The following is a 16,238-nucleotide window of genomic DNA, read 5'->3' as shown; positions in this document are numbered from 1 at the left end:
GAAGAGGCAAGGAGATGAATTTTAATCTGGAGCCTCCAGAAAGGAGCACAGCCATGACAACACCTTGATTTTGACCCATGAGACCCATTTTGAACTGATCTCCAGGACTGTAAGATAGTTGACCTGTGGGGTTTTGGTTGTTGTTGTTTTTTTAAAGATTTATTTATTTATTTGAGAGAGAGAGAGCATGAGCAGGAAGGGCAGAGGGGGAGGGAGAGAGAATCCCAAGCAGACTCTCTGCTGAGTGCAGAGCCCAACGTGAGGCTCAGTCCCAGAACCCCAAGACCACAACCCAAGCCGAAACCAAGAGTGGGACGCTCAACCAACTGGGCCTCCCAGGTGCCCTATGTTGTTGTTTTTAAAGCCACTAAATTTGTGGTAATTTGTTACAGCTGTGGTAGGAAAACCATGCAGCTGGTTTAAAGTGTAGTAGAAATCTTCCTACTCAGGAGACCTGTAGATCTGAGTTTTTCCTGAAGAGTCTCCACCCCACGACATACCTCTCCCTACGATTTTCGAAGATCCCAAGGAGATACAAAAGCCGGTCGGTATCTCCCGCCGGACCCTGTGGACATTTGCAGTCATGTCACATTGCCAATGTGATAGAAATGTGTGTGCATTGGGACAAGTGTCCAAAGTAAATAAAAAGGATTTCCATATATTTTTTTAAGATTTTATTTATTTGACAGAGACACAGCGAGAGAGGGAACACAAGCAGGGGGAGTGGGAGAGGGAGAAGCAGGCTTCCTGCCGAGCAGGGAGCCCGATGCGGGGCTCGATCCCAGGACCCTGGGATCATGACCTGAGCCGAAGGCAGACGCCTAACGACTGAGCCACCCAGGCACGCCAGGATTTCCATATTATCTGCAGTTTTCGTCACTAAAATTTCTCACTCTCTATATGGATAGTTGAAAATGTAGCCCATTGCATCGGGGATATCACACTGCGTTGATTTTCACAAGGACTTCCCTCACCGATTCCTGGACTAGATCCAGTGCAGCCTCAGGTCTTGTGGAAATCTCAATTAGCAAGGTGAAATAAAAGAGAAAATAAAGGTCACCTGGATGGTGCAGTCAGTTAAGTGTCGGACTCTTGATTTCGGCTCAGGTCATGATCTCAGGGTCATGAGATTGAGCCCCGCATGGGGCTCTGCATTCAGAGCCGAGTCTGCTTAAGACTGTCTCTCCCTCTCCCTCTGCCCCTTCCCCCATGTGCATGCTCTCTCTCTCTCTCAAATAAATAGATCTTTAAAAAAATTAGAGAAAATTAGGAGGACATTGTTGCAAAAACAAAAAGAACCTCCTTTACTCAGCAGAGCGGAGCACATTATGACTATACTTTCAGGGATCATTTCTGTAGTTTGTTACTAAAATGGCAGTCATTACATCACCATTTCCAACATTCTACTACAACCAACTTGAATTTTCCTTCTTTCTTTAGACCATAGGCAAATCTTTAGCTGTAAACTTGAAGATAGAATACAGCCAGACTTTTAGCTTATTTGACAAGGAAAGCTTAGCATCAGATATTTGAATCATTAAGGAGAAAAGACCAGGCTAATGTGTCGTAAAACTAAAGATTAACCAGGAGTCAACACAGATTTGCCTTATGGTCTGCGTTTCACTCATTTCGGTAGGAAAAATATTAATTCACTCAGAACTGGATATCATGCACTGAGTATGGATTCCCTGAGTAGGTCTGTTTTCTCTCAGGAATACTTAGTCTGGCACAGGGAAAATGAAAAGTCTTAAAGAAATCTTTCCTGGGTAGTAATTTTCTCTGGAGACTTAAAAAAGAAAAGAGGCATTAATGCGAACTAAAAACTGTCTCTGCAACTTCACTGTGGATGTCAAAGGAAAATGCACAGACCGGCGCCCCGGAGAGCTCAGGTCCACCTTTAACTGCCTAAAAACAAAACTTTCAAATGATAATATGTTTCCTTTTGTCAACTGAAATCTTGGAAAGGACAAGTTTATATGTGTGTTTAATAAAAAAAAAAAGGAAGCACAGTAGAGTTAATATTGCACATATGGATCCTAATTTTGCTAAAGTCTGACAAACATGAGAAAAATAATCAATGTTATTAATCAGTGTGTAATTATGTTAGTATCCCATGTAAACTTACTACTCGGTATAACACGCCTATGGGCTACATCAGATGAAGGTCCAATTATGGAAACCGGGGGCATCTGGCATCTGTTTAGCGTTAGGAGATTCTCTGGCTTTCACTGAAGTCCGGCACCTGACTCCTCCATCCCACCACCTCTTTATCCTGGGGACCTTGTCAGCAACCTGGCCCCTTCTCTAGCTCCATTTAGTCACCCACCTTCATGGCCACAGCCCAAGGCCTGCATGCAGGGGCTCTGACCACACCCTTACAGCCTCTCCCCTACCTCACCAGCTCTCTGACCTTAGGGAGACCTCTTTAACCTAAGACCTCCTTGTTCTTCTCGTTGTGAGCACCTTCCGTAGTTAGCTCATCCAGATAAGATCGCTCAGGTACTCCCCTGAAAATCAGAGCCACGTTAGTGCCCTAGGCACTGAAAAAGTTATGGTGCCCTTGTCCTAGATGTAATTCAAAAGCAGAAGGAAGTCCAATTTCTGATTTGTTTCTCATAGTGACTGCTTTAGTGTTTGTTTGTTTTGAAGAGGTAGAAAGGGAGGGGAGTATTTTTTTTTTGAAGATTTTATGTATGTATGTATGTATGTATTTGAGAGAGAGAGAGAGAGTCCGTGCATGAGTGGGGGGGGAGGCAGGGGGCAGAGGGAGAGGGAGAGAGAATTTCAAGCAGACTCTGCAATGAGCATGGAGCCTGACATAGGGCTCAAGCTTACGACCCTGAGATCATGACCTGAGCTGAAACCAAGAGTTGGATGCTTAACTGAATGAGCCACCGAGGTGCCCCAAGAGGAGAATATTCTTAGAAAAAAAAATTTTTTTTTTCATTTCTGGGTGTCCCTGCATTGTCACTACTTCAAGAATGATTTTAGTCTGCTCACTGGGTAATTAGAATCATTTCCCAAGTATTCTCATCCATTCTGCACACTGCCCCCCCACTACCCAGCCAGGCAACAGCCAAGGCTAGCTCCCTGTGCTCTCACTTGAGCATGCCTTAGAATCTCCTGAGATGCATACTCTTACTGCTTGCTGCCCACCTCAGCTCCCACTGGCCGTGCCGACCTCCCGGAGGTCTGTTCTGACCAGGACAGCTCACCCCGAAGCCCTTAGCTACAGGGTCGGCTCATCCCTCACCTCGGTGACTCCGTGGCTTGCAGGCAGCCCTCTCTGCTCATTTCTCCATCTCCTCTGAGGCCTGAGGGAAATTCTGGTACCATCCCAGCCTCTTAGAGTCAGGGGGGCTTGTCAAAGGAGAGACTAACTTGGTCCCTCTGTCTGTCTCAACTTGTCCTACTAAAGTTGCTACCCGAATACAGCTGCCCAATGCTGGCTTGGAAGACACCTCCTCCCAGGGGTTCCAGAGGGAAGCGGGACATGAGTGACTGCTGCCCACACCCCCACTTCAGACCTATCTGGGCATTTAGGACTCATTCTCCGATCTGATACTCTTTCTCTCCTCCCTGCTCCTGCCAACCAAATGATCAAACTCTTTCCTTGAGGGAAACAGCTCCTGTGTCTCATAATTCTTTCTCCTATGGGCTCTGTGAAAGCCAGGCTCCCGCTCTAGATACCTAAGAGGGAGTTTTTAAAATACAGAAACACTTCTCTCTCTCAAAAGGGTATCAGCTCTTGGCTCTGAAAGCTTGAATTTCAAAACTATTGTTTCTGCTGGGTTCTTTTAAAAGGCATGTACTGAACATCTCAACTGAGCAATGATTTCGTTGTTATTCTGAACTGGATCTCACCTCCCACTGAAACTAGCTTCAGCGAGTTAAATGGTGTTGGGCTGTAAAGAAATAGGGGGAAAAAAAATACTTCGGGTAATATTAGGACAAAATAAATGCACACATACACCCCCCACAGCCATGGGCTGTTACATTTTGTTTTGGCCTGGACAGCGTTTGAAACATTTAACTACTTGTCAGTATTTTCAGTTGGATGATTTCATCTAAAAAGCTGTATTTTGGGGCACCCGGGTGGCTCAGTCGGTTAAGCATCTGCCTTCGGCTCAGGTCATGATCCCAGGGTTCTGGGATTGAGTCCCGCATGGGGCTCCCTGCTCAGTGGGGAGCCTGCTTCTTCCTCTGCCTGCTGCTCCCTGCTGCTTATGCTCTGTCAAATAGATAAATACCTTAAAAATAAATAAATAAATAAAAAAGCTCTATTTCTGCCTTCTCTTGGAGTCATGGCAACACTGGGCTGTAGCAGTCACCAGGACTGGGCTGCCCCAGGGGATAACCCTGCCTGCCCCAGTTTGCTGAAGACCCCATCACCCCCCAGGGCTTGACGAGTTTCAGGGTTTGCTGAGCCCAGGGCCCCAGCTCTAGAGGGCATTTGTAACCTCTGCCCTCAGCAGCGCTTTTCAGTTAGCCTCAAACCTTCTTGTCGTACCTCTTACGTTATTCCAGACCTTTGTACCTTCCTCAAACTCCTTACTCTCTCCCAAACCCATTCCCCTGCACTCTCACCGGATGACATATTCTATTGAGAAAATTGAGGCCAAAATTACTGACTTTTCTATCTACTGTCCAACCTGCAAATTTTTCTACATTCGTCCTGGTCTTGCCTCCACCCTCAGGATGGACAGTCCTTCTCTTGGTCAAAGCAACCTCTCCAGTGACGCTATTTATTTATTTATTATTTTTTTTTTTTTAAGATTTTTTATTCATTTATTTGACACAGAGAGCCAGAGGGAGAGAGACAGAGAGCAAGCACAAGCAGGGGGAATGGCAGGCAGAGGGAGAGGCAGGCTCCCCGCTGAGCAAGGAGCCCGATGCGGGGCTCGATCCCAGGACCCTGGGATCGTGACCTGAGCTGAAGGCAGCCGCTTAACGACTGAGCCACCCAGGCGCCCCCAGTGACGCTATTTAAAAACCATAATGTTGAGGGGTCCTAGGTGGCTCAGTTGGTTGAGTGTCTGGCTCTTGACTTCCACTTAGGTCATGATCTCAGGGTCATGAGATTGAGCCCCGAGTCAGGCTCCGCACTCTGCATGGAGTTTGCTTGAGATGCTCTCTCTCTCCCTCTACCCCTCTCCCTGCTCGCATGCTCTTTCTCTCAAAATAAATAAATAAAATCTTTCAAAACCATAATGTTGGGGTGCCTGGCTGACTCATTTGGTAGAACATGCAACTCTTAATCTTGGGGTTGTGAGTTCAAGCCCCATGTTGGAAGTGGAGACTGCTTAAAATAAAAAAAAGTCCCCCCTGCAAAAAAAGCTGGAGGGGTGCTTGGGTGGCACAGTGGGTTAAGTGTCCAACTCTTGGTTTCTGCACAGGTCCTGATCTCAGGGTATTGGGATTGTGCCCAGCATTAGGCTCCACACTCAACATGGAGTCTGCTTGAGATTCTCTCTCCTTCTCCCTCTGCCCCTCCTGCTCATGTTCTCTTTCGCTCAAATAAATAAATAAATCTTTAAAAAAAAAAAAAACAGGCAAAAAAACCCCAAATAAAAACCATAATGTTTCTTATAATTATAGAAATGACATACCCTAGTAACTATTCAACCAAAGTTAAAAATAAAAGTAATCCCCTCCACAAACCCACGATACTATGCCCCCAAAGTAAATATTGTTAAATTAGTTTTAAATATATGGCAGGTATCCTTCCGATATGCACATACTCATACACACACACAGATACAACCACATATAAAGCTAAACATACATGTACACACATAATTCTATTGCGTTTTTCCAACCCTGTGATTGTGTATTGTCATACAATTTGTTTTTTTCTACTTAACAGTGATTGTGAATGGCTTTATGTGTTAGTGCATGTAACACAAACTCTAGGGCTGCATAATGTTCCATTGTTTGAGCATGCCATATTTATTAAAACCTTTTCAAAAATTACAGAAGCAGTGCATGCTTACTAAAAATGATCCAAATTATACAGACATGTAAAAAGTGCAAGATTCTTCCCGTCCCATACTCCTCCATACCCATTCTCCCAGAGGTAATTATTATTAGCAGTTTACTGGGAATCTTTACAGACTTTTTTTTTTTTAAAGTCAGCTGTATTGAAGTGTAATTCATATGCAGTAAAGTTTACCCTCTGTAGTGTATAAATGCGCGTGGTTGTAGAACCAATACCACAACTGAGTTATGGAACGTTTCCATCACAACAAATATTTCTCTTCTGTCCCTTTACAGTGACCTCCTTCCCCACCTCCAGCCCTGGCAACCACTGGTCTGTTTTCTCTTCCTACAGTTTTGTTTTTTCAAGAGGGCCATATAAATGGAATTACGCTGCATGCAGCCTTTTGAGTGTGGCTTCTTTCGCTTAGCATAATGCATCTGAGATTCACCCATGTTGATGTGTTCTCGAACCCTTATTTTGTCTAGTACGTAGAAACAGTTTTTGTTTCCAAAAATGGATCATGCTATACCTAGAACTTAGATATATACATATACATATATAAACATAAATGTATATATATATATTTTGTTTGTTTTACTTAAATGTTATAACCCAACCTCACATAATTTATTAAACCTAGAACTAACTCTTCCTTTCTCATAGCTTCCCAGTACTCCATCATATATTTGCTACGTAATGTATTTCCCTGTTCTTCTCTCAACGGACAATCAGGTCACGTCCAGATTTTCACCATTTCAGGCAAGTATAAAAATATGTACCAGTAAAATGCATACTTACTCATAATTTCTTGTGTATGTATAGAGGTATTTCTGTAAGATAGATTTTTAGAAGTGGAACTGTTAAGTCAAAAGTCAGGTACATTTAAAATTTTAATAGATACTTCCAAATTGCTCTCTCAAACTATTGTATATATTTAAATTCCATCAGCCCTGTTTGGGAGTATCTTTTTCCCCATAACCTCATCAACAACAGATATTAACCCTTCTAATTTTTGTTGCTCATATTGGCAAAATGATGGTATTACTGCCTATCTCTCATCCTTAAGATGAGATAGATCATTAAATATACATTTATTAACTATTTGACTTTGTCTTCTATGAAATGCCAGTTTATCACTTTTGTCCATTTTTCTATTAGGTTGTCATTTTTATTTTATTTATTTATTAAAAAGATTTATTTATTTTTTTAGAGACAGAGCCAGTGGGGGAGGGACAGAGGGGGACAGAGAGAGGGAGAGAGAGAGAATCTCAAGCAGACTCCCTGCTGAGTGTGGAGCCCAACCCAAGGCTCCATCTCACAATCCTGAGATCATGACCTGAGTCAAAACCAAGAGTCCGATGCCTAACTGAAATGGGGTGCCTGGGTGGCTCAATCAGTTAAGTGTCTGACTCTTGATTTCAGCTCATGTCATGATTTCAGGATTGTGAGATCAAGCCCTGTGTAGGGCTCTGCACTGGGCATGGAGCCTATGTAAGATTCTCTGTCTCCCTCTCTCTCTGCCCTCCCTACCCCCTCCTCGCTCACTCGCTCTGTCTCTCTAAAAAAAAAAAAAAGAGAGAGAGAGAGAATTTGAAGGAATTCTTTATATATTAGGCAGACTAGAAATGTTTTTTCTAATCTACTTGTTTATGGGGTTTATAGAAGCTGTTTATTTTGTTATCAATTATGTAACACCTTTCTTTATGATGTCTGGATCATATTATATATAGGGAAATCTTTCCACCCCAGGATTTTAAAGCTATTCTCAACTCCAGAGCTTACTAATTCTTTCCTGATAGACATGTAAATTGTTTCAAATTCCCTATTATAAGCAACACTGTCTTGAACACCGTTGTACATATATCTTTGCCTTTGAAGAATCTTGTGATCTTGTATATTTTTTCCTCCTATGTGAGCATGTTTATAAATTTTTTGGTAAGATTTCTTTTTGTAAGATAAATTTCTAGAAGCTGGATCAAAGGTTAGGTTTATTTCAAATTATATTTACCTGTGCTCTTGGAATCCACATCCATCAGACTATTTTGGGACCTTGTTCCATCCCAGGTATTCTGTGTTTTACATAAATCTTTAGCGTCCCTCAATCTATGGGCTCCTTCCTTTCAACCTACAAGTATGCTCTGGACTCACACTTTCCTAGAAACAAAGCAAAATAAAATAACTTCTTTTGAGTTTGTGGAGTTTTTTTTTTCTAGTGGCCATCATATCTCTTTTCTTCTTTTTCTAAAATATTTTATTTTATTTGACAGAAAGACACAGGGAAAGGGGGAACACAAGCAAGGGGAGTGGGAGAGGGAGAAGCAGGCTTCCCGCCGAGCAGGGAGCCCGATGTGGGACCCTGGGATCATGACCTGAGCCGAAGGACCAGGATCCCAGGACCCTGGGATCATGACCTGAGCCGAAGGCAGACGCTTAACGACTGAGCCACCCAGGCGCCCTATATCTCTTTTCTTCTAAGCCAACTTGTTGACAGGGTGGTCCACCTTTCCTCATCGTCCGTTCGTACTGCCCACTGCCATCTGTTTTCCACCCCTTGTACTCCACTGACACTGCCGTAGAAAAGAGACCCAGGGACCTCCAGGTGGTTTTCCCAATTTCACTCCCTCCTCCCTGTTACTCGCCAATTTCTGTCTCCATGACACCAGCTCTTTCCTGCTACTCACCCTCTTGGTCAGACTTCTTTCTCCATCTCCTTTGAGTTCCTTCTACCAAGGCTCACTCTCTTAACTTTGGTGTTCCCACTGTTCTGTTCTTGATCCAATGCTCTTCTTTCCATACACAGGTCTACCCCATGGATTGTATGTATGTACTCTCATTAACTTAATGCCAACCACACACGTAGGCTGAATAATGTCCCCTGACTATATCCAGGTCCTGATCTTTGGAGACTGTGAATGTTACCTTATTTGACAAAAGGGGTTTTGTAGATGTGAGTAAGTTAAGGCTCTTAAGATGGGGAGACTGTAATCACAAGTGTCCTTATAAAAGGGACACAGAGGGAGACTTGACTATAGAAGAAGCAAGCAAGATTCTACAATGCTGGCTTTGAGGATGAAAGAAGGGCCACAAGCTAAGGAATGTAGTTGGCTTCTATAAGCAGGAAAAGGTAGGGAAAATTCTCTCCTAGAGCCTCCAGAAGGAACTAGCCTTGCTGACACCTTTCGAGTGGTGGAACTAGCCCAGTGAGATGGATTTTAGACCTTCCACATTTAGAACGGTAAGAGAATAAATCCATATTGTTTTAAGACACTAAGTTTTTGGTAATTTGTTACAGCAACCTCAGGAAAAGAACACAACGCTCCAATCTATATCTCTACTACCTGAACTCTCTTCTGATCATAGAGACGTAGCTGCATCTGCCTGCTATCCTCAAATTTAACCAGACCTAACCAGAACTTATCATCGCCTCCCTCCTCCACCTAGCTTTCCCTGTTTCATTTAATGGAACCACTGCTCCCGGAGTCACACAAGCCAGAACCAAAGGGTCTTCCTGGCCTCCTTCAGTCATCAAGCCCTGTAGGGTTTTTTCAAATATGCCCCCTCTTCTCCATCCCTATAAATTGGATTGATCCCCTCCTCAAACCCATTCTCCATGCCAAAGCCAAGACAAGCCTTCTAAAGGCAAACCTGCCCAAGCTCCATCCTTTAACAACTGCCCAGAGTCAAGCCCCAGCTCCCGGGCAGACCGTACAAGACCCTCCCCTTTCTAGCCACATCTGTTAAGACCTTGAACTCCAGTGACACTGAGCCGTTTGCCATTTCCCCATTGGTACTGGGTACTCTGGTGTCTTCATGAAGCTTTATGACCTGCCCCTCTGCTGTCCCAGCCTTCTCTCTCTGGTCAGCGTTTACTTGTCTTTATAACTGAGCTCATTTTCCCCAAATGAGGCAGGGCTGAGTGTCCTTCCCTTGTTCTCCTGTAGCATTTTGTGTGTGCCTGCCACAGCACAGCAGTTTCCACGTGAAAGGGACGTTCTTTGTATGCATCTTGAAGCCAGGACCAATGTCTTATCCATCTTTTAAATAAAGCTCAGTAGTTTGTACGAGGCCTAGTAAATGTCTGTTGAACTGAGTTGAACTGACTACAGGCAGGGGAAAAAAAGTATCTCATTTGCTCATAATATTTCAAAAATTTAGAAAGTTTTATTTTATAAACTTAATCTCTTCTGACAGTTCTGGGCTACAGCCACGTAGAGCAAAAAGCAAAAACACAAAACAAACATTGTCTGAAAATTCCCAGAGTGAGGCATTTAAAAAAGGAACAATGAAAATGTAAGTGCACTCTGTGATCAGCCCATCTTTTCAGTGTTCTTTCAAGAAACATATTTGAAATTTTATTGTTCCTTGATGTTCAAAACTGGTCAGAACACTTAAGAAAATGTCTAGGTATTTTGGATTTGACCTTTGACAAGCCTAGAAGTTGACTTTTCTAGTCACCTGTGAAATGTAAATGCAAAGCACATATAATTTAACCCACAGGCATGTATTAGGGGTGGGCACACATTCTGTGTAAATAAAGGAAGCAGCTATTACAGCTCTTTCTTTATAAACAAAGAGAATGTCCTAAAGTGATAGAATGGAGAGATCTACATGATCTACTGCTAGGGGATGAAAGCAAAGCACGGAATGGTGTGTACAGCACAGCCCATTTTCTGTAAGGAAGGGGGAATAACATATTCTACCATAAATAATCACTGGAAAGATAAATCAGAAACTAATAAATGTAGTTATCTGCAGATGTGAGGTAGCTAAGTGGATGGGGATGGGGCGGGAGTGACATTTCGCAGGATCTACCTTTTCATAGTGTTCAGATTTTTTAAAAAAGATCTTATTTATTTGAGAGAGAGCACGAGTGTGGGGAGAGGGGCAGAGAGAAGCAGGCTTCTCACTGGGCAGGGAGCTGATGTGGGGCTCAATCCCAGGACCCCAAGACCATGACCTGAGCCAAAGGCAGACACCCAATCAACTGAGCTACCTGGGCACCCCAGTGTGCAGATTTTTCAATCATATAAATGTAAAATCTGTTTAAAATAATTGTAAAAAAAATACAGTAATATTAGACATAGGCCAGTAACATTCCCAGTATGATATGTTACCATTTGAGAAGCAATAGTGTATTCTTAGTTTCTAGCCTAGAGTCTTCTTTTATTTTTAACACTTGATTTAGACATAATTTCAAATTTTTAAAAAAATTATAAAATAAAAATAGCACAAAGAAGATCTGTGTGTCCTTTACCAGATTAACCTATCATTAGCATTTAATCCCATATGAGTGCACTCTATTATCTACTTCTAATTTTGTGTCCGAACCATCTGAAGTTCATGATCCTCTACCTCTAAATATTTCAGCATGTATTTCTATAGAGTATAACCACCGTACAGTTATCAGCTTCATGAATTGGCAGTGATATGATGTGAACCAGAGAGTCTTCTTGTGGAAACAGATGTCTCCTAAACATAAGACCCATCTTAACTTTATATTGTACAAAATGGACTTTGGGCAATCTACTGTTGTAGGTGAGGAGCTCATCAAATACTTCAAATAGTGTCCCAGTCAGTCTCAGATCTGCCTTTCCTTCTCTTGTTTGTGTGAATCAAGCCATTCATTTCCCTGCAGCTTCCCCAGTGTCCCAATATAAAAATTCTGCATTCTCCCATTATAGCTCAGTAATGGGCTTGGAATAGGATTCCTCAATTTTACATTGTTTAAAAGGAATTTTAGAAGTATAAATATCACCTGTTTAAAATCCAATTGTTTGCTTCTATCTCCAACAGTGGTAAATGTGGTCAGGTTCTGGACTTGCCTTTTTTGTCTCTGACTTTGTTGCTGAGCTTGCCCCTGTTGGAAAAAGGAGAAATTTGGATGAGCAGGTAAGCCCAAGAGGTCCACAGATGGAAGGGAGGCTGGCCTTGCCCCCTAGGACTAAGTTGAAGACCTAGAGTCCCATACAGCTATTTAAGTCTACATAGGAATAATATTTTGCAACCCAAGATCTAGGTTTTATTTGTTTGTTTTTTTAATTTCAGAAGCATTCCATAAACATCTTAATGTTAGATGTCATGTTTCAGGTAAATGATATTGAAGAATTATTCTGTCATTAATACAATCCTTGTGAAGACATGGAAAGTGGTAAGGAGGTGACCTTCCTGGGTGGGACACATGTCAGCCTAGGCTGGGGTTTGTGACTTGGTTTTGGAGAGGCTTCTTCCCTCCTACTCCCCTATTGCTTCACCACCTCTGTGCTCCCCGGTTGCTATCCACAGAACCCCACCTTCCTGGGCCACTGGGGCAGAGGGACATGTTATGCTATAATGTAATCAATCTTTTGTAGATGGAAACATGGATTTTTTCTTAAAAAAATTTTTTTTTGGCCTATTACTATGTTTACAACAACTTGAAAATCCTTCTGTTAGTATATAGCTTTGTTCACTTGTTTGATAGTTTCTGTAGAATAAATTTCTGAAAGTGCGGTTGCTGGATCAAAAAGTGTGCTTCTATTTTTGACTTTTTTTTTTTTTTTTTTAAGATTTTACTTATTTATTTGACAGAGAGAGACACAGCGAGAGAGGGAACACAAGCAGGGGGAGTGGGAGAGGGAGAAGCAGGCTTCCCGCGGAGCAGGGAGCCCGATGCGGGGCTCGATCCCAGGACCCTGGGATCATGACCTGAGCCGAAGGCAGACGCCCAACGACTGAGCCACCCAGGCGCCCCTATTTTTGACTTTTGATACCTCCTGCCAAATTGTTCCCCAGAAATTGTGCCACAATTTACAGTCCTACTAACAGTGTATGAAAATGTGGTGTCTTACTCTTAGGATCCACCTGGTCTCTGGAAGCTTGCAGTTAAAAGTCTCTGCTGAGACATCATCAGACTGTCTGGGTTCACACCCTACTTCTGCAACATACTAGCTTTGCTCTTTCATAAATGATACAATCTTGCTAAATATTTGCTTTTCCCTTCAAGGGGGAATGATAATAATACCCTTCTCACAGGGCTGTCCTGGAAATAAGTGAGATACTGGCCCTGGTTACTTCTAGCTCCAGTCCAAGCCCCAAGAACAGCCTTTCAGCTGCCTTGTCTGGTCTGAGGCCGGGGGCAGAGCCAGGCACCAATACGGAGCCTGAGGATGGGCCGCGGGAGGGAGCTAGAATACTAAAACAGGGCCACCCTTTATTACCTTATGTGTGTGATGACACATGACTGCAGTTTCAAAACCAGGTTTTCTGTTATTTATTTGTTTTTTGGTAATAGTTGTTTTTTTTTTTTTTTAAGATTTATTTATTTATTTTAGAGAGAGAGAGCGCAAGTGGGAGGGGCAGAGGGAGAGAGAATCTTAAGCAGACTCCATGCTGAGTGAGGAGCCCCACATGGGGCTTGATCTCATGACCTGGAGATCCTGACCTGAGCTGAAACCAAGAGGCAGGTGCTTAACTGGCGCCGCCACCCAGGCGCCCCAATAACAGTTTTTTTGAGGTAATGTATATATCCTATAATTCACCTACTTTAAGTGTATAATTCAGTGGTGTTTAGTATTTCCAGAGGTGTACAGCATTAAGTGCAATCAATTTTAGAATATCTTCATTACTCCAAAAAGAAACCCCATAACCTTTAGCTGCCACCACCAAACTTCTGCATCCCCCCCTTCCCCCAGCCCGAGGCAACCCCTAATCTACTTTTTGTGTCTATAGATTTGCCTGTTCTGGACATTTCATATAAATGGAATTCTACAATATGTGGTCCTCTGTGACTGGCTTCTTTCACTTAGCACAACGTTTTCGGGATTCATCCACGCTACAGCAGGTACCTATACTTCATTTGACAAATACTATCCCGGGGTATGGATATACTACAGCTTGTGTACTCAGCCATCTGTTGATGGACATTTGGGTTCTTTTCAGTTTTTTGCAATTACAAATAATGCTGCTCTGAACATTTGTATGCAACTTTTTGTGTGGACGTGTTTATTTCTTGGGTATATACCTAGAAGTGGAATTACTTGGACATTTGTTGTTTTTTAATATGAATAATGTTGTAATGCATATTTTGGAAAAAGACTAGGGAGAAATGTCCACGTCAAAGGAAAAGAATATAGATCCAGGGGTGTTTGGGGCTTAACCTCTCTGAACAACGCATTTGGCATCTGTAAAATGGGTTGTTGTAAAAATTAGAGGTTGGGGGGCGCCTGGGTGGCTCAGTCGGTTAAGCGACTGCCTTCGGCTCAGGTCATGATCCTGGAGTCCCGGGATCGAGTCCCGCATCGGGCTCCCTGCTCAGCAGGGAGTCTGCTTCTCCCGCTGACCCTCCCCACTCTCATGCTCTCTCTATCTCATTCTCTCTCTCAAATAAATAAATAAAATCTTTAAAAAATAAAAATAAAAAAAATAAAAATAAAAAAAATAAAAATTAGAGGTTGGGTGTAACAGAAGGTCCTTGGGACACAGTAAATCCTCAAAACATGATAGCTACTATTCCACATCCGCCAAACCTGGAGGTAAAAATCCTCATGGGCCTAGCCTCTTCATCAGTCCATCCTGTCAATAGTATCAGATTTCCTTGGTTTTTCATTTTTATGACCTCGTATTTTATTTTGTCAGTCCCAGCATAAGCCTTTGGTAACTGCCAGACTGATACTGCCTGCAGAAGGAAGCCGGGCTCTGCCCAGAGTAAGCTGTTCCTTTTCATCCTCGCATCGAGCTCCAGCTGACTTCTCCTGCTTGCTGACTCCTGTCTGCACCCCCACTGCAGGCCCTGTTCTCACATCCCTCGCATCTGGGAGGCACAGCAAAGACCACCATCTGCCAGTGTCTTCTGTGACCCCGGCACCATCTCTTCTCTCCCGCTTCTTCCCCATTGTCATTTATCCCCTCTAAGCCCCCTGGCATGTTTTGTGATTTCACACCAGTCTAGGCTTTCTTTTTCCACTTTGTTGAGCATCCTGTTATGGGGTGGAAAATTTCCTACCAAAGTCTCCTGCTCCGCGCTTCGAAAGATAGTGGCATCTTGTCCTCAACGTCTACCCTCTTTCCTCTGTAAAGTACCACGAGCTCCTTGTCTCCCTGGTGGATTCACTTCCCCTTCCCCTTAAGTGTCTGCCATTGAAACCAGCAGTTTGCTCAGTTTTTAAAAGCCTGGCGGAGCTGGACCACATGTCTGCCCGAGCTGGGAGGGCTTTCTTGCTTCCAGATCTGGCTCACTTAGAACCACTTGACCCATCATGCCCACTGTTGGGCCACTCATTTCTTCGGCAGCCATGGCCAAGTGTGTGGATCAGTCTTTCCTTGCACTTGATCCATCTGGTTGAACCCTTCCATTATTTCCAGGCTCTCTTTGGGTACCATATTCTGGCCATTTTCATCTTGCAACAATCCTCTCTCTTCTCATAGACCTTTGATTTTTGAAGGGAGTGTTTTTGTTCTTGTATGACCTGCTTCTGCTCTTAATACCCCCATTCTGCTTCATCTGTTCTTTGATTTCACTGTTTCGGCCCTGGTGTCTTCACCTTGGTTTTATCTGTCTGTGTTCTTCCTTAAATGCTTCTGTGGCAAGATCTATTTTATTCTTGGAGGCCTTTGGCTATATTCCTTTAGAAAGCCCTCTCTGTGTTAGTGAAAAAAAAGTTCCATCATTCTGAAATCTTTAAAGGAGAGCATGACTTTGGTTCCTCACCCCTTTACCTAATTCTCTGCATTTTAAGAAATTAATTTCAATCTCTGCCATCGCATGAATAGAAATAATAAAATCTTTCACTCTGCATTTTATGATCTCTGACATTTTTCTTACGATACTCTCAATCCTACTATATTCAAATGGCTAGCATTGGCAGCAAATATCCTTCTCTCCAATGTAATGACATTTAAATTTGAGTAATTGATGGACCTTTAAAAAAAAGAAAAAAGTCTTCTGGACCCATACCAGTGACCTAATAATTTTATTTATAATAAATTGTTATTTTATTTTATTTTATTTTATTTTATTTTATTTGCCAGAAAGACACAGCCAGAGAGGGAACACAAGCAGCGGGAGTAGGAGAGGGAGAAGCAGGCTTCCCACAGAGCAGGGAGCCCGATGCAGGGCTCGATCCCAGGAACCTGGGATCATGACCTGAGCCGAAGGCGGATGCTTAACGACTGAGCCACCCAGGCGCCCATAATTGTTGTTTTAATACAGATATGGTTCTGGCTAATTTGGACAGTGTATTGATTTTAGCAAGCCTATGGTGACTCAATTCTCTTGCACTTT

At 42.9% G+C, this 16,238-nt stretch overlaps 1 pseudogene; it reads left to right on the top strand.

Annotated features, from left to right (window-relative positions):
• The first annotated feature begins 1,328 nt into the window (after nucleotides 1-1,328).
• Nucleotides 1,329-1,402, top strand: LOC123840145 (small nucleolar RNA U3; annotated as a pseudogene).
• The last annotated feature ends 14,836 nt before the right edge of the window (nucleotides 1,403-16,238 follow it).

The sequence above is a fragment of the Mirounga angustirostris genome, unplaced genomic scaffold, assembly GCF_029215605.1.
Source record: "Mirounga angustirostris isolate CCGP_5_RB_7025 unplaced genomic scaffold, mMirAng1.0.hap1 SCAF_3, whole genome shotgun sequence".
Taxonomy (NCBI): Eukaryota; Metazoa; Chordata; class Mammalia; order Carnivora; family Phocidae; genus Mirounga; species Mirounga angustirostris.
This window is presented reverse-complemented; position numbering and strand designations above follow the sequence as displayed.